Source organism: Podarcis bocagei (genome assembly GCF_964188305.1).
Source record: "Podarcis bocagei genome assembly, chromosome: 1".
NCBI lineage: Eukaryota > Metazoa > Chordata > Lepidosauria > Squamata > Lacertidae > Podarcis > Podarcis bocagei.
Window position 1 is genome coordinate 19,287,604 of NC_138125.1, and position 21,510 is coordinate 19,309,113.

The window sequence follows — 21,510 nt, forward strand, 5'->3', positions numbered from 1 at the left end:
TGGGCGGCTTTCAGCAGAATATTAAAATACAATAATCTATTAAACATTAAAAGCCTCCCTAAACAGGCCTGCCTTCAGATGTCTTCTAAAATTCTGGTAGTTGTTGTTCTCTTTGACATCTGGTGGGAGGGCGTTCCACGGGGCGGGTGCCACTACTGAGAAGGCCCTCTGCCTGGTTCCCTGTAACTTGGCTTCTCGCAGTGAAGGAACCGCCAGAAGGCCCTTGGAGCTGGGCCTCAGTGTCCGGGCAGAACGATAGGGGTGGAGACGCTCCTTCAGAAGAAGATGAAACGAATTCCTGGGGGATAAGGATATTTGCTGGCTGGTAGCCAGGATAGCTATGTTCTGCCTCCACTGTTGGAGGCAGTATGCTGGGAATCACAAGCAGGAAGAATGCTGTTGCACTTAGTTCCTGCTTTTGGGTTTCCCACAGGCATCTGGTTGGTTACTGTGAGAACAAGACACTGGATGAGATGGGTTATTTGACTGATCCAAAAGGGTTCTGGATTATGTTCTTAACGCAGCAGCAGCAATAATAAACAAACAAACAAACAAACAAACAAACAAACAAACAAACAAACAATTTCCATTAGTGGGAAGTATAAGTATTCTGCACTTGGGAAACAGCTCTATTACACATTTGCATATGAGTGGTTAAAAAGAAAAGTTAAATGTTAGTGAGTTCCTAATACAAAGATTATTTGTGAATGAATGCATGTCATCTGCATTAGTCATCGCGTCTTATTTGCTCAAGTGTATTAATGCCTCTTGATTCCACCATCCACACTTGTAGTTTATTCCATCAACTTATGTCTTTCTAAAATAATGCCTCTGTAAGTTCTTATCTCATTTATTCCCTCTTTACATAAACTTAAATCCTCTGGTACAGGTTTCTCCAATGACCTCAACTGGATCATCAGACTTAATTGCATAAAAACCCTTAGCTTGTCAGTCATTTCACCTTTTAAGTACCTTTACTCTTCTTTAAAAAGGAAATCTGCCTCATTTATTTTTCATTAGTTATTAAACGGCAGAGTCTTTCACATAGTTGCACTACTTTGTTTGTACTTAACCTTTGTCTTTCCTGAAATACGGAGGTTGCTCAGACCCAAGCCAATGAAATAACACAGTGCAAAATGACAATACTGCCCTGGTACTACAAGTGGCTACGGTGATTTTGGCAAGTGCATTAGATTCCATCTCTGCCCAAATTTCCTTTATTAACTCATCAATGCAATGGAAAATGTGTGGTTCGTCCTGGTGGAATTGATCCAGTGAAGGGTCATAAGCTCAGTGGCAGAGCATTGCTTTGCATGCAGAAGTTTGCAAGTTCAACACCTGGCACCTCTGGGAGGGCTGGGAATGAACCCTGTCAGAAATCCTGAAGAGCTGCTGCCAGTCAGTGTAGACCAGTGTTTCCCAACCTTGGGCCTCCAGCTGTTTTTTTTTTTTTATAATAATTTTTATTGCATTTTTCCAGTTTCAGATAATACAAAAAGAAGAAAAAACAGAAAAGATAAAAAGAAAACGAAAAAAATCAAACCATTCCAACAACTTATTTCAATCTTCTATCGGACTTCCCCACATCTCCCGCATAATGCATTCTTATCAATAAATTTAATCAGCAAGTTGTTACCTTGTTTCGCGTGTTTCTTTGTACTTTCAATTAGAATTTGAGTTTAAATCCCTTATTTTCCAATTACTCTAAAAACATAACATATTATCACTTTTAGCTATTTAAACATTGGTTCTTTCAAAGATATTATCCAATTTCATATAAAATCCACTTTCATTACTGGGGCTAACCTTCCAAATCATGCGGCATATTATAGTTCATATAACTTATAATGTTTTTGTAGATAGTCTTTAAATTTTTCCCAGTCCTCCTCCATCGTCTCTTCTCCCAAGTCTCGGATCCTGGCAGTCATCTCGGCTAATTCCATGTAGTTCATCAGTTGCGTCTGCCAATCTTCCAGTGTGGGCAAATCTTGAGTCTTCCAATGCTTAGCGATAAGAATTCTTGCTGCTGTAGTAGCATACATAAAAAACGTTCTGTCCTTCTTTGACACCTTTTGGCCGACAATGCCCAAGAGGAAGGCCTCCGGTTTCTTAGGAAAGGTGTACTTAAACACCTTTTTTAACTCATTGTAGATCATTTCCCAGAAGGCCTTCACTTTTGGACAAGTCCACCACAGGTGAAAGAATGTCCCTTCAGCCTCCTTGCATTTCCAACATTTATTATCAGACAAATGGTATATCTTAGCAAGCTTGACTGGGGTCATGTACCACCTGTATACCATTTTCATAATGTTTTCTTTCAGAGCATTACATGCAGTAAACTTCATACCGGTGGTCCATAACCTTTCCCAGTCCTCCGACATGATATTGTAGCCAATGTCCTGAGCCCATTTTATCATGGCTGATTTGACTATCTCATCCTGAGTATTCCATTTAAGCAGCAAGTTATACATTCTCGATAATAACTTGGTCTTTGGTTCTAACAACTCTGTCTCAAGTTTCGATTTTTCCACCTGGAATCCTATTTTTTTGTCTAGCTTAAACACCTCGTTAATTTGGGCATAATGAAACCAATCTTGCACCTTACCCTTTAATTTTTCAAAGCTCTGCAACCTCCAATTACCTCCAATGTTTTCTAATATTTCCCAATATTTCGGCCAGCCGGCCTCCATATTAGGTTTTTTCCGAGCCTTGGCCTCTATTGGTGAGACCCACCTCGGAGTTTTACTTTCCAGTAAGTCTGGGCCTCCAGCTGTTTTTAGACTACAACTCCCACCATCCCTAGCTAGCAAGACCAGTGGTCAGGAATGATGGGAACTGTAGTCCGAAAACAGCTGGAGGAGACTCAAGGTTGGGAAACACTGGTATAGACAATACTGGACTATGTGTGAAGCAAGAGGAAGAACAGGCAAGTAGGAAGCGTTCTGCATGGAGAAGATGGAGAAATGCTCTTGGGTGACAGAGAGAAGGCAGAACTGCTCAACACCTACTTTGCCTCTGTCTTTGCCCAAAAAGAAAGCAGTGTCCAACTGGGTTCTCCTTCATGGAGAGCACGTGTTGCGGTGGGAGCAACCATGACATCCCATGTTGCTGGGAGGGTTAGTTTGGATGGCCATGAATTTGATCGGACACCTTCAATTGTTGCTGGGGGAAATTTATTGGTGCAATTTTATTTGATTTATGGGAGTGCTGTGCGCAGTGTTGAGCTTCCTCTTTTTGCAGCGCGCAACGGATCACCCTCCCTCCCTTTATTTAGGGTTTGTTCATGCTGATCTTGCTATGCCTGTCATAGGGTCGTCTGCTTAGGGGCAGGGGCCTGGTAGGAATTTTACCATTTGGCTGATTGGCTGGTGCCATTTGGGTTTTGCCTACTGCGTAGCAAATCATCACAACTTGTAAGGTTGCAGCTAGGCATTGGTTAATTTTTGATTGGTGGAGGGGATGTGGTTGGCTGTGCCTGCCCCTCCAATGCTGCTGCTGCAAGGGTATTCCATTAAAGGAATCCAGGGGCTCGCCATGCTTTTGTCCGAATCCCTGGCAAAGGGCTAGGGCCACGCAAGAGCCCCTGGGAGCATTTGGGGAAAGGTGAGAGCCCGGCACCCAGCTTTTATTCTCTCCCCAAAATTGTTTACCCTTACTGACTTCCGCACCGGTGCGGTTGTCAGTTCTGTTCCTACCTCCAAGTGGGAACAGATAGTCGCTAACCAATGCCTAAGCAACCACTCACATACTGTAATTCAAAAAAGTTTTGGCCAAAATTATGCCAAAACCCAAACAAAAATGATGTGTGAATCGTGTTTTTATTCGGGGGTGTCTTGGGGGTCCTCAACACACAACAAAATGAACAATGCAAGGAAGAAGCTGTAGCCCAAGATAGGAAAAGCAGTGATAAGATAACGCCTAGCTACTTTAAATAAATTCACATCCCTGGGGGAGGATGTGCTGCACCCAAGGAGCTTGCAGAGCCTCTATTTATAATCTTTGGGAACAGGTGAGGTCTCTGCAGACTTGGGGCAGGCAAATGTTGCCCCCATATTTGCAAAAGGGAGGGGGGAGAAGACCCAGGCAACTACCGAACCATCAGCTTGACATTCAATGTCATTTGTCATGGATGTTTTACCTATGATGACTCTTGGGGGTCCTTTCAACTCTACAGATCTACGATTCTACAAAGTAGTGTGGCTCTTCCAGTATTTTTTTATTATTATTAAAGAAAATTATTTTCATTGTTAACAAGCCACTAGGGTTCAATAATCAAGTCGTAAGTAAGTGATCAAAGATCTGCCCAGCTGAACTGCACCACTGAGGCCATGTTGATATATGATGAGCTCAAAGGAAATGACAAAAAAAATGTGAAGAAGACCTGTGGTTTTGTTATTCTTTAAGATGGGAACTGGGATGCTTTGGGTTTTTTTAAACAAAATCTCAGTGAATCAAACATGTCCCAAAATAACTGCTTATTGCTAACCCCCGTGTTCATTTATTTCTCCCATAAAAATAGAAATAATATGATGGTCCATCACAGAAATATACAGCAAGTGTCTTGCATCAGCTATATCCATCTGGCTATCAACCATTTGCGTGAGATATGGCCTACTACAGTGGAAATAATACTTTTTCACTATCATCTTTAATACTAGATCATAAACTGTCTTGTGTGTTTCATGTACTCCCGTAAGCCTTGTGGAAGTTAACAAACAGCTTTCCCAAAAAGATGCTACTTCTGCCAATATGATGTCATTGCTTGGGCCCAGGGTAACCTCGCCAAATGCAAAGAAAGCAAAATGCATGCTATTTCCTTATAGCCTTTCCCCCCTCCATTGGTACCTCATTTGCTATGTGGGAAAATTCACTCTCGGTAGCTTTGGTGTGGACTTTCTCCCCCTCCCCGTTCTCTTTGCATCTGATGTCTTTTCAAAATGGTTCATTCCTTTTCACTTAAAGCATCCCGTTATTTTATTTTCTTTTGTTATGTGATGAGTGGAGACAAGCACTACAAACTTTTCATTTCGACCATATTTATAGCTGTATTCAGTAACTGAGCTTGATTATTAAATTTGAGCGTTATTCTGCATCAATCCACTTCTGTGCTATGTTCTCAGGCCAAGTCGTCTATGCATAGACCATAAACCAGATGTGGATCTTAACTTTTTCAGGACTTAATTTTGCCACTTGGTTTGGATCACAGAGAAGTTTTCAGACTGCTGTCTTTGATGCCTTATGTTTGCGTTCATAAAAATTATATGGAAAGTTATAAAAGGGTGATAAGACTTTCCAGTTTTACCACCAAATGGAAAAGCTGTCTGCACAAAGAATTTATAAGCATCTTGTAGCAATTTTGAAGATCTAAAATCATTTTAGATGATTATGCATTAGCAATGTTGAAAAGAATGTAAACCTAGCAGATTGTGTGTTGGACTCGCAAGGAACAGGTCTGCCTCCTGCTTTCTTGCACTAAGGCCTATCATATAAATAAGGGCATATGCTGAATTTCTTCTATTTCATCATAATATCCATGAGTAAGGGGAAATGCATGGCGAACATCCCAGTTGTAAAAATGCTGAACAGGAGGATGAATTTTGCAGGGGAGATAATGGGAGTTTGTGCTTCAAATGTCTCTTTCCTACATCCGTAGGGAGTAAGTAGCTGAAGCAGGATTTGGGAAGCTGTAACCTTCCAGATGTTCTTGGACTCCAACTCCTATCAGCTCCAGTCCGCATGGCTAATGGTTAGAGATGATGGGAGTTGTAGTCCGCCGACATTTGAAAGGCCACAGGTTTCTCACAATGGTGGCCAGTGACATTTTTGACATGGTAGGGCTGGAATTTCCCCAATGGCTCATACTTACTGTTTCCTCTCAAAAGAACTTGCACTTTACAGCACTTATTTAGGAAAGCATTCCACTCAACATGTGTATAGTCTTCTCACTGAAAACATCTATTATTCTCTGCACATCCATGTACAGGGAAAGAGCTTCCATGCAAGAGGGATTTCCAGGCAAGATTTCCAGACTCTATACTTCTTATTTGGAAAGTAAGCTGTACTGAATGATGTAAGTTTTTGAATGCATGTATTGTTTACGCCTACACACGCATTGCCAAAAACCTAAACAAATACATTAAAGCTTTTGAAATGTGAGGAACACTTGCTTCTAGTTGTATGCAGTTTTCCTTTCCAAAAGGGATCGGTTTAACTTTTCATTATCCAAGACACTCCTTTCATTAAACTGAAAGAGCAATGTATTCCAAGCAACAGACATAAAGATGATGGTTTCATTTGAGTCAGGGAACATCGGAAAATGTAGGGCCCAGTTGTGAAAAATGTGAAGTAAGCATCTCTGCTCATGTGCAGAGTATATCAAACCGGTGAGTAATCATAATCAGCCTCTGTTGCATCGGAGATCACGGAGGATACCTTCCAGGTTAGGAAAGAATGAGAAGTCAGTTAGTGGGATAAGCTTAGATCCAAAGCGTTTCATTTCAGATATTCACTGGCAAACTCCCCCCAAAAGCAAGACAATATAAAAGAAGTTACCAAGACACAGCCAGGAACAAAACTGATTGAATCGTCCCACTCCCTACATCATATTACTGGCATTATTCTGAATTACTCCCTTACCCTCGCGCTTCCTGCAATCCCTTTCCAAGACACTCAGATTCATTTAAATGACATAATTCAATGAAATGCACAAATACTGTACTTTTGTTTTCTGACGTTTTGACTTCAGGAAAGTTCTCACTTTGACAGATCAGCTGTTTTTAGCCACATAGGCCCATATTGTCATCCTTGACACGTTCTACACAGGCATAAGGATTTTTCAATCAAAACCTAAAATAAGGATGGATCCATGGATCTTGAAAAGAGGTCTGCCGATCCCCCCACTTTTTATCTGTAAAAGTAGGGCTGCGGAAAAGCTCAACAACTCCCCGCCCAACCCCCTCAAACAACTTCTGTGTCTGGATTTTCACTATTTGAAATACGGCAACCCTAGAAAAGTGTCCTATTCTGCTGCAGGGAGGGGAAAGTTCACATCTCTAGGGAATGCAACATGGCTTTATGAGCACAAAAATTACAGGTTCGTGCAAGATGGCAAGCAGTCCTTTGAAGCACCTTTGGCTACTGAATGGAGACAAGTGACAACCCACAAGACATGGAGAAACCTTTTTCAGGTCATATCTGAGAAATGGGCTTCATTTTATATTTCACTGTATGGATAGGCCTCTTTAGTGATTATCCCATCTTCCAGCTATGTCATTCGGGGAACCACTCCAGACAAATTCATTTCCTACCCCTGCCAGGGCCTGCCAATGGCATGAAGAGGGAATCCCACTGCATTATGGTCTAGCTTCATGTCTTGAGCACTCCTAAAGACTATGGCTGGAAGAAATTGCCACTGGAAAGACAATCCCCTTGGGGAATGTAACAGGAAGCCCCACGCTGAATTTGGGGCTACGAAAGCAGTAATTGTATATTATCAACATCGTAGTTCCATTGTTTGATTTGATATTTTACTGCAATGTAGACAAGAGTCCCCCCCACACACTTTTAGCCTCAATTCTTTAAACACGCCAGAAAAAAGCAAACTTCTCTTTTAAAAAGTAAAAAATAAAAAATGATTCACCGAGGAAAATATTACAATAACCCTTCTGTTTGATAGAATAGCACTTCCACTTGGCAGGTTGCATATACAATTTACTTGTAATAATAAACTCTTTTCCCAATAAGTGCAGTTGTGGCACCCCCTGCTATTAGCGGTGCTATTTCATGCACCTAATGATAGCTAAGCAATGGAAATAATAAGGCAATTTACAAATACTAAAACAAAATAACAGAAGTAGCTGCATTTCTCCACATCTGTAGGGTCTGTTCTGATCCATTTAGGTTTCTACTGAGTTCTGCTGAAGCATGAAAAGGGTTGTAAATCATATTTGACATACATCCCATGGGTCAGCCACCACTCTTCTAAGATAACTGAATGGAATGGGAATTGCCATGCGGGAGACAGACTGTGCAAAAAGAAAGAGAAAGTGATGTACTGTATGGGCAGGAGAAACCCCTTCCTGTCACTGGAGGGGCGGTGGTGAGGAGAAGCAATTAGCGGCATTGCAATTAAGCAGTGGCATTTTTTTTCTTTTCCATCTTACGGCCTGAGACTGTGGGGCTCCTGAATGAACTTTATGCACGATCATGGAAGAAGGTCAAAGGATTACCTTTGCTGTAGAGGAGTATCAGTCTTTCCTATCAGGTGCCCTCCAGATGTTTTGGAATATAGTTCCCATCACCCCCAGCTATCACGGCCAATGGTCAGGGATAATGGGAGTTGTAGTTCAGCAACCCCTGGAGGGCACCAGGTTCAGGAAACTTGATATATGCTCATTCACATAATACAGTGGTACCTCGAGTTACAGACGCTTCAGGTTACAGACTCTGCTAACCCAGAAATAGTACCTTGGGTTAAGAACTTTGCTTCAGGATGAGAACAGAAATCGTGTGGTGGCAGTGGGAGACCCCATTAGCTAAAGTGGTGTTTCAGGTTAAGAACGGACCTTCAGAATGAATTAAGTTCTTAACCCGAGGTACCACTGTATTACACTTAGGAATTTTAGCACAATTCCAACACTGGTGGAAGTTTCAAGCAATGCCAGGCGTTATCATTTCTCATTTATAATCATGCCCAAGGGGCAGGGGACAGCAAGTTATGTATATATAAAATTGTATTTTTCCATCTAGAAATTTGCACACCATATACATGGCAATACATGCTTATCCCTTCTTTGGTCCTGTTTAGCTCCTGTGTTTCTTTGGTACAATACCTGTCAGGGGTTTAGGAGCAGAGGCAAGGGCAAGGGAGGAAACAGAGAGCGAAGGGGAGGAGGCAGAAGAAAAGATGAGTGATGACGACGACCCGAGATCTCCGAGTCTTTCCAGTGAATCAGAGGATTCACAGAAAGGAGCACCAGTGGCCAGGGCAAGGGGGGAGTTTAGGGGGGCACCCCAGGAAGATAGAGCCAGAGGGGACTCAGAGGAGAGCAGTTGGAAATCGGGACCAGCGTCACCGCTAGGGAGCAGGGAGGAGGAAGGGAGCCAGGGGGCAAGCGCTGGCAGCTCACCACAGGAGGGAGGGCATGAGTCAGGAGTGGCCACACCTCCATCGGGGAGCGAAGAAACGGTTAAGCGGAAAGTGGAAGGTTGGGCGCGCGCGCCAAGTTCAAATGCAGAGGAAGGCAGCGCAGTAAGCAGCCCGGAAAGGGAGCCAGGTCCTAAAGCCCGGCGCAAGGAGGCAGGAGGGTCCGGGTCAGCGTCAGAAGAATCCCGGAAGGAAGAAACCCCGGGGGGCAGAGGGACCCAGAGGAGAACAGTCAGGCGGAAAAGGTGGAGCAGGGCTAGGATATTAAGTTGGTGCACAAGGGGCGGAGAATCAGACGGAGCTTCGCCGATCTAGCTACTAGACGTAGAGTTGCACGCAGCAGCTTGAAAATGGAAACTGTAACTCAATAAAGACTTTTACTTAATGATCGCTGGCTAGCGTGATCCTCTGTGAGCTAGGATCTTCGAGCAGCTCTGACAATACCCATCTCCTCTGCAGCTTTTGCTTCCTTCCTCTTATGTTAGTGGTATTCCATGGGCATGATCATTAGCCATATAGCATGAACAGCTACAGTATGAAGCACTGGTGTTAATAATATGTAAACAAAGAATTTTTTTAAGCAGGGTGAAAACTGCTCATGGTTCTTCATAAACATTTTCAGCTGTTCCAAAATGCACATCACTTTGAAGGAACAGGCTTCCACCTGGGGGTGCTTTTGACTTTCTCCCTAATGAGGAACCTGGAATCATACAGTGAAGAACATAACAGGCCCTCCAAGTGTCCCTATTTTCCAGGGACAACCCTGATTTAGAGAAGCTGTCTCAGTTTCTGATTTAATCCCAGCATGTCCGAAATGATATATAATGAATTGAAAAAAAATGTTTAAATTAACGTTTGTTAAAACCCCCCAGAAGCATTCTTATTAGGAATTACAGTGGTACCTCAGGTTACAGACCCTTCAGGTTAAAGACGCTTCAGGTTACAGACTCTGCTAACCCAGAAATAGTACCTCGGGTTAAGAACTTTGCTTCAGGATGAGAACAGAAATCGCGGCAGCAGCGGGAGGCCCCATTAATTAAAGTGATACCTCAGGTTAAGAACAGTTTCAGGTTAAGAACGGACCTCCAGAACAAATTAAGTCCTTAACCCGAGGTACCATGGCTGCCCAGATGCTGCTAGCCCAAAGATGGCACGAAGAGTCAACCCGGACCAAAGAAGAATGGCAGATCAAGCTGATGGACTATGCCGAAATGGCAAAACTAACGGGAAAGCTCAGAAACCAAGAAGACAAGAAATTGAAAGAAGAATGGGAAAGGTTTATAATGTGTATACAAAATTATTGCAAACAGGTTAAAGCGTTAGCAGGGTTTTAAATGCACTTGTAATGTAATAGAAACTACAGGTAATTTAGGAAACTGAAAATGGTAGAGAAGTACTGATATGCAGATGAAAACAGAATTAAGAGCCATGGATGACATTGGGGGGGGGGGGAGTCAGGAGATTCAGAGGAATGTGTAAGATATTTTGATGTAACTTTATCATTATTATTTCTTGTTTTTTCCTTCCTTTCCTTTTTTATCTTTGAAAATCAAATAAAAAGATTAGAGAGAGAGAGGGAGAGAGAGATATCCCAGCATGTCCCACTTTTCCTCAGGATGTCCCTACTTTTATTGGAGAAATGTTGGAGAGAATGGAGTTACCTGATCCCCGAGCCATCTGTATAGGGAAGTTTTTAAATGTTTAATGTTTTATTATATTTTTGTATATAGTTGTACCTCCCACTTATGTATCCCTCCGCGTACGTAAACTTCAGGATACGTAAGCGGCAAACGCGGAAATATATTTCCGGGTTTTTGCCCCACGCACATGCGCAGAAACGCTCTACCGCCACGCGTGCAAGCTCAGAAGTAGTCCCTCCAGTTGCGGAAACCTCGGGATCTGACCGGAGCTCTGGAATGGATCCCGTCCGCAACCGGAGGTACCACTGTATGTTGGAAGCTGCCCAGAGTGGCTGGGGCAACCCAGTAAGGTGAGTGGGGTAAAAATAGTAACATTATCATTATGGAATGGGGCATCCCTATGTTGATCAGAGAAATGTTGGAGGGTATGGCTTAGAGTTTGAGGAGTTAAAAGTTTGGGGACTAGTAAAGACAATTTGCTAGTATTTATAACTTGAGTAAAAACTGTACAGAAGACAGTAGTGTCCAGCCAATGCATTCCACAAGAACAATGATTTCTGCTTATGCAATGGAACTCTCTCCTCTCCCCCCCACCAAACACGCCCTATGTTTTCCCCATATCTGCTCCAGAGGGTTGGGGAAAACTCCAGAATATATTTAGGGGGTGCATAGGGGCAGGGAGAGTTCCACTGCACAAGTGGCAGTCTTTGCACTGATGGAACACACTAGTTAGTGCCATAGTGGACTAAACCAAGGGAGCTCAATGGAGCAGTAAACACATATTCCAGCTTTTTTCCACTGTTGTTCTCATGTCCTTGGTTAATTTAAATACGCTGCCCAGATTTGCCAATCTGAGCTGCTGACTGTGGTATTGTTTAGGTAGTCAATTACACTAAGATCAAAATAAAGACACGAGGGAGGTCATGATTATTCAGGGGCTGTTTTTCTCACTTTTAACAGACCTATCTCAACTATATTCCTCAAATTTACAACCAATTAAATAGGTTAACTGGGGACAATGCTTGTAAAAACTAATCACCCTTCATTTCTGATAGTGCTTATACAATTTCAGGTTGTGCTACAAATCTTAGAAATTCCTGCTCTGCCTGCATTTGGATGCAACTGATCTGTCAATGAAGCTGATTAGAACCGTCATTTTGACTTCATGAAATAAAAATTGGGCTCTTGGGCTTTATTTTTATTGCTGCTTTGTATGCACATGGGAAGGGAGGGGGAGGGGAAAAAAATCTTGATGCTTCAGACTGGATTTGTATTGCTGGAAATGAATGCGGTGGAAAGGATGAGGTAGCATGAAATCCTGACCGAAGTCCCAGATATCTGAATGTGATGATCTTCCACATTACGGTGCCAACTCCAGAAGCATATGATGAATGTGCTCTCATGTAGCAAGTCAGACATTTTATGACACATGGTGCCAATTTTAAATGGATCGGAAGTGGTGTTCACCTGCTAGTTTGCTTTGGCTGCCTTTTCCTATTTAGATCAAGCTCTATCCATGACTCTGACTTGGGAAAGATGAACAAAATAGCCCCATCTTTGACCAACAGCTACAAGAAAACTCCTCCGATGTCTTGTCTTGGCTTGGAAGAAAACCTTTGAGATCCTTACGTGTCATTCCTTGTTATGTGCCAGCTCTACAGTCTACTGCTACAGGCCCATTAGTATCAGGGTATCAGCAAAGCGGAAGATTTTTTTTTCCAATTTTTTTTTTTTGATGAAGCGTTAATGCCGTTGTGGATGAAGGGTAATCGCCAATGTCATGACGTCACAGGGGGGCTATAATTGCCCATCAATCTGTAGGCTCTTTCCCTTGATCTGCAGGTTCTCATTACTGGCAATAATGTTGCTGGTGTAATCATGCATATACTTGGTATTCCTCTGGCCAGGATGAAGCTGTAGGAGCTAATGTATTCTGAGTCAGACCAACTGCCGCTCATGAAGGGGGGGAAAGAGAGAGAGGGAGAGACTTGCTTGAGTAACCGTAATAATTGGAAAATTATTTTGATAGCCTGAAACAATCTAATATATTACAGAATTTTATTAAAATAATATCAAATCAAATTAACTGCTATTCCATAATGAATTAGGTAACAAGGTAGGCAGATATTAATCGGCCCTGGCTCCCAGGCAGGGGAGCCAGGAATTTATTAGCTCTCGCAGGTTGTATGAAGGCGAAGTCAGAAATCAGTATCACAGGCTGTGAAGGAAACCCCTGAGACAGGCACACTCTTCTCTCTCCCTCTCTCTTTTACTTCCCTCCTAACTTCCACTTTATAATCCATCATTAAACACTTGTATTCCTTTTATGTAAGGCCTTTTGCATTTATTTTAATAAATTAATTGCTTTTCAATTTAATCGTCGTACAATTTAACAGTTGTATATATTTTGCGAGCAGATTATCTGAATAACCTGGGTGCTGATATTGGGCAATATTACTCTGCTGCCCACTTAGAACTAATCTCTAGGAAGATTACACCCCCCACCCCCACCTGCTGCCACCCCACCCCCACCCCCCAGCTTGTTTGAATAGGAGGAAGAATATGATTGCCAAGCTAACTAGTGCACCATTTAATGTGGAGATAAGCCATGCTTAGTATAGCAATAGCAGCCTGGAATGCAAGGTAACAGCGCAAGCCAATGTTTTTCGACTTGGTCCTCATTGAGCTAGGGCAGACCTGTCCAACCGGTAGATCGCGGGTGTCCGTGGTTGATCCTGGTTGATTGTGTGAAAAAAGAAAAATAGAAAAAGCTGAACAACTCTGGTCTCTCCCCTTCAAAAAAGTTCAATAGCCGTGGTCTCTTTCTCTAAAAAAAGCTCAATAGCTATGTTCTTTCCCCCTCAAAAAAGCTTTGGTCATCCTCCCCAAAAAACTTTGGCCAATCCAATGGGTAGATCACTGCCAGTTTATTTATAGTGGGAGTAGATCACAATCTCTTGGAAGCTGGGTACTCCTGAGCTAGGGAAGGCACAGTAGTTGCCTTATACCAGATCTGGATATGTCTCTGTTCAGCCCAGCATTGTGTATTCTGACTGGCAATGGCTTGCCAGAGTATCAGAAGAAGAGTTTGGATTTGATATCCCGCTTTATCACTACCCGAAGGAGTCTCAAAGCAGCTAACATTCTCCTTTCCCTTCCTCCCCCACAACAAACACTCTGTGAGGTGAGTGGGGCTGAGAGACTTCAGAGAAGTGTGACTGGCCCAAGGTCACCCAGCAGCTGCATGTGGAGGAGCAGGGAAGTGAACCCAGTTCCCCAGATTACGAGACTACCGCTTTTAGCCACTACATCACACTGGCTCTTTCCTGTCAGGAAAAGCTCTTTCCTGTCACCTGTTCAGGTTTTGATTGGAGATATCAGGGACTGAGCCTTATACACGCAATGCGTGTGTTCTTGCATTGCCCTGATCTATGATCCGCAACATCCATTCTTGCTTTGTAGCAGTGGGACTTATATTCCAGGTAAAGCGTGGAGAGACTGGAGTCGTGTTGCTATGGGGTTTTGGTTGCTGAAGTTGGCACGTTCTTTGTGTACCTGAGTGAACTGACAGGGAAAGTTTGCAGCAATATCTGTGTAGCCGCAAGCTCTCCAAATACAGCAATTGCACAGGTAGCTTCCTCATGTGTAGGGATGGGCAAACCTGTCCATTTTGGTTTCTCACAGTTTCTCATTTTTCCAACCTAAAGTTCAGCCTTCCACACTTCAGTTTGTGTGCGTTTTAATGTACTGATAAAAACTCACCAGCATTTTAGTGTGAGTGTTTGGCCTAAGATACATATTTTTGCAAAGCAATTTCACAGATATAAGGCATTTTTGTAACTTATTTCCCCTAACATACAGTATGTGTCTTCACGTCCCTTTCCCCCCAGTATATGTACACATTGTTGCACACATGGCTGGAGAGCTGCTTCACAAAATTCAGAGAAGTGTGAATTTTTAAGGAGGGCTATGTTTCGGGGAGTGTGAATTTCATAGGTTTGCCTTTAAGTGTCAGCTGAATTGAACTCTCCCATCACTAATACTGAGAAATGTTTAACGCTTCTTTGTCCAATCTGTTTGAGGCAAATTTCACCTAAACAGACTCGATAAAGAGTTTCCCCAAAATGCCTTGAGAACCATTCCTTTTCCTTTTTTTTTTTACTGCTTTCCACTCTAAGCATTTTTTAAAGTGTCTTCCTAGAGAGAAAATTAATGCTGTGTATTTTCCACAGTTGAGTCTGATTAATTTCACAGATGCCACCTGTTCAAATTCCTATTTCTTAAATTTATTTCTATTTTTTATTTGGTCAAAAGAAACATGCTCAGGTTCAATTTGCTAGCTTGGGAATCCAAGTTTCCTGTAGGAAACCTGCAATATTTTATATTGCACACTGTGAATCTGAATGCAAAATCTTTAAAGCAAAAAAAGATGGATTTGCAAATGTTAAAAACACTATTAATTTTAGGGTTATAGTCTTTAATTCATAAATTATATGGTACTTTAAATAAACTGTGGTTAGTTATACAAATTTCCCATAGAGATACTGAAATGTTTATAGTTTGTAACCATAATATTTGTGGTATTTTTCCTTAATGTTTGAGGTGCTAATTTATCCAAAACGGGGCTAAACTGCTCAGGGATATATATCTGCTTTAGACAGAATGATATTTTGTTAAGGACTGTTGCTAGAGATCACCACAAAATTCTTCAACCAGAAACAAGCAAAACAATGTTTAATACGATAATGAGGTACTAAATTAGCTTATGGCATGCTTTTTCAGGAAATATCAAAACTAAAATCTCACAGGAGTGCTGCTGTGCTTTTCTTTTCTAAAGCATAAACGAAACAACCAGTTTCTACAATACAGTATGCCAAACTGAAATTCTAGCTTATTTCCTAGAGAATGATTTTTGAGTAGTGGTCCATAAGAAAGCCTTCACTGCAGAAACCAAATGTTTATCTAAACCTGTTGTGTTTCTCTGAGACAGACCGTACAAAAAAAGCCATGATATTAGTATAGAATTTGGCATGTGAAAGAATAGGGGGAAAACAGAATGTGGAATAATTGAACTGAGGATTTATATTCAGTGAAGCCTAAGGCCAATTTAGGATAAAGTTACTTGGGGTGGGGGTGGGGGGTTGTTCTGGGGGCTATGTAAATATTTTTATCATGGTGTCAACTGCGCTGTGACAAAACCCTTAGCTTACTTTGGAAAACATTTAAACTAAATATATGGACATTCACGCTAAGCAGACAGAATTTTCTCAAAATGTATATGCAAAATTCTGATTTCTTTTCTTTGCCAATAATATTTTATTGTTTCTATTGCTTTAGAATGATTCTGAGTAACAAAACTTTTAAGTAGCTTGGATATAAAATAATCATTGTCATCATCCTCTAGTTATTGGATTCACATGTAAGGAGTGAACACATACAGTGTAACTGATGTCATTCATGCACGGTGTATGTGTAACAGTTGTCCACCAAACTATTTGGGGTGATCAAAGTTAGAAGTGTTTCTTTTCCCAAAGGCTTGAAATTAAAAATAATGGAAGATATGGAAAATATGGAAAATATTTAAAAAATTCTTTTGGAATAACCAACACCACCACAGAATTCTTTTGATTCCAATTACGTTTTGGTAGACATGCCAATGCTACTTGAGATGTTCAGTTTCTGAACCAGACAGAAACATTTAAGTGTAACCCTTACAAATCAGCTGTTCAGTTTTCTGCCATTACAAATGCACCACCATCATCTTCTAAACATTCAGGAAATTAATGACATGCCTTTTCCCCAATACATTATGGTTTGTTTTCAGCTAGGCCCTACTCAGAGTATACCCATTGAAATTAATGGACTTAAATTAGTCATGTCCATTGACTTTACTGGATTTCCTCTGAGTAGGATTAACACTCAACACCACTCATTATAGTTCATTGCCATAAACTGTAGAAATTCTGTTGAGAACATTTGGTTGTACAGATTTCTCTCTAATCACTTGTGAACACTTTAGAAAGTTTTGAAATCAACAGCACTAGTTGCTTGCGCACTATTAGACTCAAAAACATTGAGGAATACCAGGACACATTCAACACCTTCTTTAGAGTCACTTCAGACATGTCTATTAATTCATGCCACAAAGAGAATCTTATAGTTCTGACTATGGGTGCTGGTGAGCTAGGTTCCCTGTTCAATAAAACATAATAAAAGGTAAGGGAAAAACCTGTGATTCTACAAGGCAACATCAAAATATTGATCTTCATTCTAAGTATTCATGGAAACATAGATTACAATTTGTAGCAAAATCTATTCAAAGTCAACTGATGGTCCTGATCACTAAGAGTGAGTTTCCATTTCATTGATCACTTGTTGATGGGAACGTTGGGAAGGTTGGCATCACAGAACAAGAACTACAGATGTATCTTATGTATTCCAGTCAACACCATGGAGCTAGCTCACCTGTGTGAGTCACTCCTTTCTTACATATGAGACTATGTGCCTTGTTTGGTAGCACAGAAGACTGCAGAAGATGAGAAGTGGTTTTCCATTTGCTGCAATGGGTCAATCCTTATGAGGCCCATCAAAAGGCATGTCCTCCAACCCACAGAGAAGACATTTGCTCTATCAACTCCCGTTTCTTACAGTACTCTTCCCCACACCCCCTTAAGTACTCATTATCTTTAAAGCAATGGAATGGAAAGAAGCTTGTGATAGAATAACTACAAGAGTTAATATTAGCGTTAGGTTGCTTTGCTTGTTAAAAGCTAACCTAAGCAGGGAGGGAGGAGAAGGAGGAGAAACTTTTGCGAAGTGAAGCCAAGTTATTTTAACTTTTTTCTTTCTTTTTTTGGCTTAAATTAATCAAGTGAGAATGATTGTTTTAAAGGACCGAAGAGTTCACCACGGCTCCAGAAAAAAACATCAAGTACAAGAGCTTAGATTATGGCAGGAGACATGCAACAGCCCACGCATTAAGCTTGAAATCTGTGCTCACACCTGCCCTAACTCATTTTCTCCCCATTGCGTTTATTGAGATGACACGATGTCAGTAGAATTTTACAAACTTTATGACAAAATTGTGACAGATCTGCAATGGCAGAATGACTTATGGAAATGTTGGAGTGGTTTCTCAATCAAGTCTCTGGATAGTTTGTGATGCCATTGTCCTGTAGGTCACAAGTCAGTCGCTACCAAGGAGACATCACTTGGGGCTCATCCAAAGCTTTGCCATCTGCTGGAAGCGGGGGAAGGGGGGAGGGAGGGTGGGAGGGTGAGTTTTGAAATGTGAGTCCCGATGTCTTCAGATCCAAGCTACCGGCAGTTCCTATCACATTCTCAATTCTCCCTAGGTTTTTCTTTCCTTCGTTTCAAACTGTAAACTTGAAAGGATTTGTTATCGTTGCAATGGGTTGCATCCAATTAAATCATACTCCAAGTTAGACCTATTGAAACCAATGGACCAAAGTTACTTGTGGCTAACTTAAACCCATTGATTTCAATGGGTCTGCTCTCTTGACATGGCAACCCAAGTGTATAGGCTTGGCTGAGCAGCCCAGAACAGAACAGACATGGCTGTGTGTACCATGTGACATGCCCTGTGCCCCCTAAGTTAGCCTGCCCCCCTCAAATGCATTGGAGGATGCTGCCCTGTGACATAATTGCTTATGTCACATTCAACTGCCCACTATGTTTAACAGTGCCATCTTGTCATTTGCCTGCAAAATATTTTGAGCCAGCCTTGAATGTATGGAATCAGTTATGCCACCGCCTCAATGCCCTTTCTGTAATATGGGAAATAGAATGACCTAACCAGCCTTGTGACAATGTGCAGGAAAAATAGCATTAGGGAGGAACGGAAAGGTAACTGGCTTGTTTGAGGAACTCCCCAAATGTCTCATCCCTCTAGGAATAACACTTTCAATGCATAGTGAAGGGCCATTCTGATGCCAGAACCCAGTCCACCAATCATCTCCTTCCACTGTCTTCTCTATTTGCATAGCTGAGCATTCTGAGTTCATAACACCAACCTAGACTGTATTTCACATCTCAAATACTCTTGTGATTTTGTGAGCATCTCATTGTGGAGAAGCATTGTTTAAGCTGGTGTTATGATAAGAAACCTCTAATAAGCACAATTGGTGGGAGGGCAAGTATTCAGTAAACATTCAAGAGTAATGGATGTGCAAATTATAGAAATAGCCCTAATAGTGATTTTCTGCCACAAGAGCTGTACAACTGAAAAATCTACAATATATTAGAATAGATCAAGATGCAAGAAGCAATAATTCCCCCCACAACCTACCACCTTGCCAGGATTTTCCATTGAACTAGCAATAATTAATGGGGCTTGAGGAAGGGAAAAAGAAAAAGAAAGTATTCCACCCATTAACTAAGGCTCCAACATTGGCTGAGAATAATTGTAATATTGAATAATAATATATCACAGCAGATTAAGCCGTTTAATTTTTCTTCTAATGAAATATAGAGTCAAATTTGGAAAGCTGGTTGGGGGAGTGGGGTCCATGCGATGGTGTCCACATTTCTGTTCAGCTTTAACAGAGAGAGGATTCTCAACTTATCATGACCCTCGTTTTGTGATACTGCCAAGTCTCCTACAATCGCTCACTTAGTTTAGCTGTGAGGAGATTTACACCATCACTTGTAGAAATGGATGCTTCCCATTCCCCCAAGAGTCACTGATATATCAGGTAGTATGCACCCTTGTTTAATTTCCACCATCCTCCCATCTATAAAAGGTTGAGTAGGATTGCAGAAAAGTGGGCATGATGCACATGCCGTCTAGCGCATCCTTGGTGTGGAAAGCACATCATGCAATCCATTCGGTATCGCAGCATCAGCCGTTCTGTCTTTGCAACCCAACACCAGGTACAGAACCACACATTTGGCTCTGAGATGGATTGTTTTATAGTAGACTGACCTGCTGGTCGATAAATCACCACCAAGTCAGGAGGCAAGCTGACAAACCTACCCAAGATTTGCTGGTGGGATATGAGTGGGCTGAGAGAGGATGAGACCTTTTAGCTCTCTGTCACCCCCTCTCCTCTTCTGACCTTCCCATATCATACTTTTCCCTGCTCATGACCCCGTCAATGGTGGTCTCTTGTACCTTCTCCTGTCTTCTCCTTCCTAGGAACATAATTCAATATTTGCCCACATGATCCATTTGTCTTTTCCAAGCAGATGCTAATTACTATGCTCCCCACAACTAAGAAGTGCTTTGAGCCAAACTAGACTTGGTAACCCACTGGGAAAATATGGAGTATATGGATTTAGCGGATGCAACCATTTTCAAGACAATTTGAGGGGAATAAACTAGGGCGCAATGGAATGGCTGAGGGTATCCTGGCTGATTTCATAGATCTATAAAATCAGAGCTTTTCGACTGATAGACTGCATCATTGCATTGCATGTTGGGTAAATGAAGATGGTGGGCAGCCACCATAGGTGGGAGCCGGGTTTTGCTCCCATTCCAAAGTGGCACTGCCCACCCAGAGCTAAAACAGCCACCCAGAGGCTCAAATGGACTTGGTGGGGAGTGACAGTATGGCCAGGTCAGTCTGGTCCTCAGCCAGTGTCCAATCTAGTTGACCACCGGCCCCAGGGCCAAGCCTGAATTCCTGTTATCGAGGCTGCCAAATCATTGTGCTGTCTGCATTTTGCAGAGAAGAGCGAAGAAAATAGAGGCAAACCTGAAAGGTCTTTCAAACTTAGGCAAAAAATGCAGGAGAGCCAGTCAGAGGTCCTGTAGGTCAAAACTGGGCAGCCAACAGAATGGCATCATGCAGGAAGCATCATGCTGTCTGCTTCAGCCACTCAGCTGATTGGAGAAGTCGCTCCGTCAAGAAAATGTTGAAAAACTGGAGAGCTGACTACTGTTCAAAGTGCTTGTTCAAAACTATTTTATGCTTGCAATTTGTTGTCCAGGTGCTCTTCTCCTGCAGGCTGGCGTAAGGATCTCTTTCCATTTGAAGAACAGAAAGTGATTAATGGGATGATTTCTCTCCTGGCATGCCACGAACCCTTTCACAATTTGGATGCGGTGGTCGGGGAAATGAATAGGAAATTCAGATGAGCCTTCACAAGCTCAGCATAGCAGCCCAGGATAACATGACTGTGGCTGGTTTATATTTAATGACTCTAACATTACGGTACTATTTGTTTATTTAAAGCTGAACTTCTGTGCTCAGTCAAACTTTAGACACATTATTTAAACATAAGTCAATTTGCCAATTGCGTAGCTATGGCTATTTCCTTCCATAAGCGGTTAATTATTAAAGAGAAATGTTTGTAAACAAGAGCTTTTCCTCTCAGCATTCATATTCTTCTCCTGCTCGCTCATACTGAGATGTCAAGGCACACCTCAGTTCACTGTGACTTAAACAATTCTTTTCTGGTTTTGCTGGTTGTTGTGGCTTTGGCAAGGTCAGCATGCAAATGTCAGAAGGAATTGGTAACTTTTGTTTAGTGTGAAGCAGGGAAAAAACCTCTCTATCAGGGTTGGGCAGAGTTTACAGCGAACTGATTAAGTAACAATATCCTGAGGCCTGGTAAAGTGTAATAAATAAATAAATGTTGAAGAGCATTTTGTCTATGTATTATCTTTTTCAGCACTATTCACTTCTCTCACATTCAGTACCAACCCATTGGCAATATTACTCCCTCCCTGGATTTTTCTACTTTTAAGATACATGCCTTTTT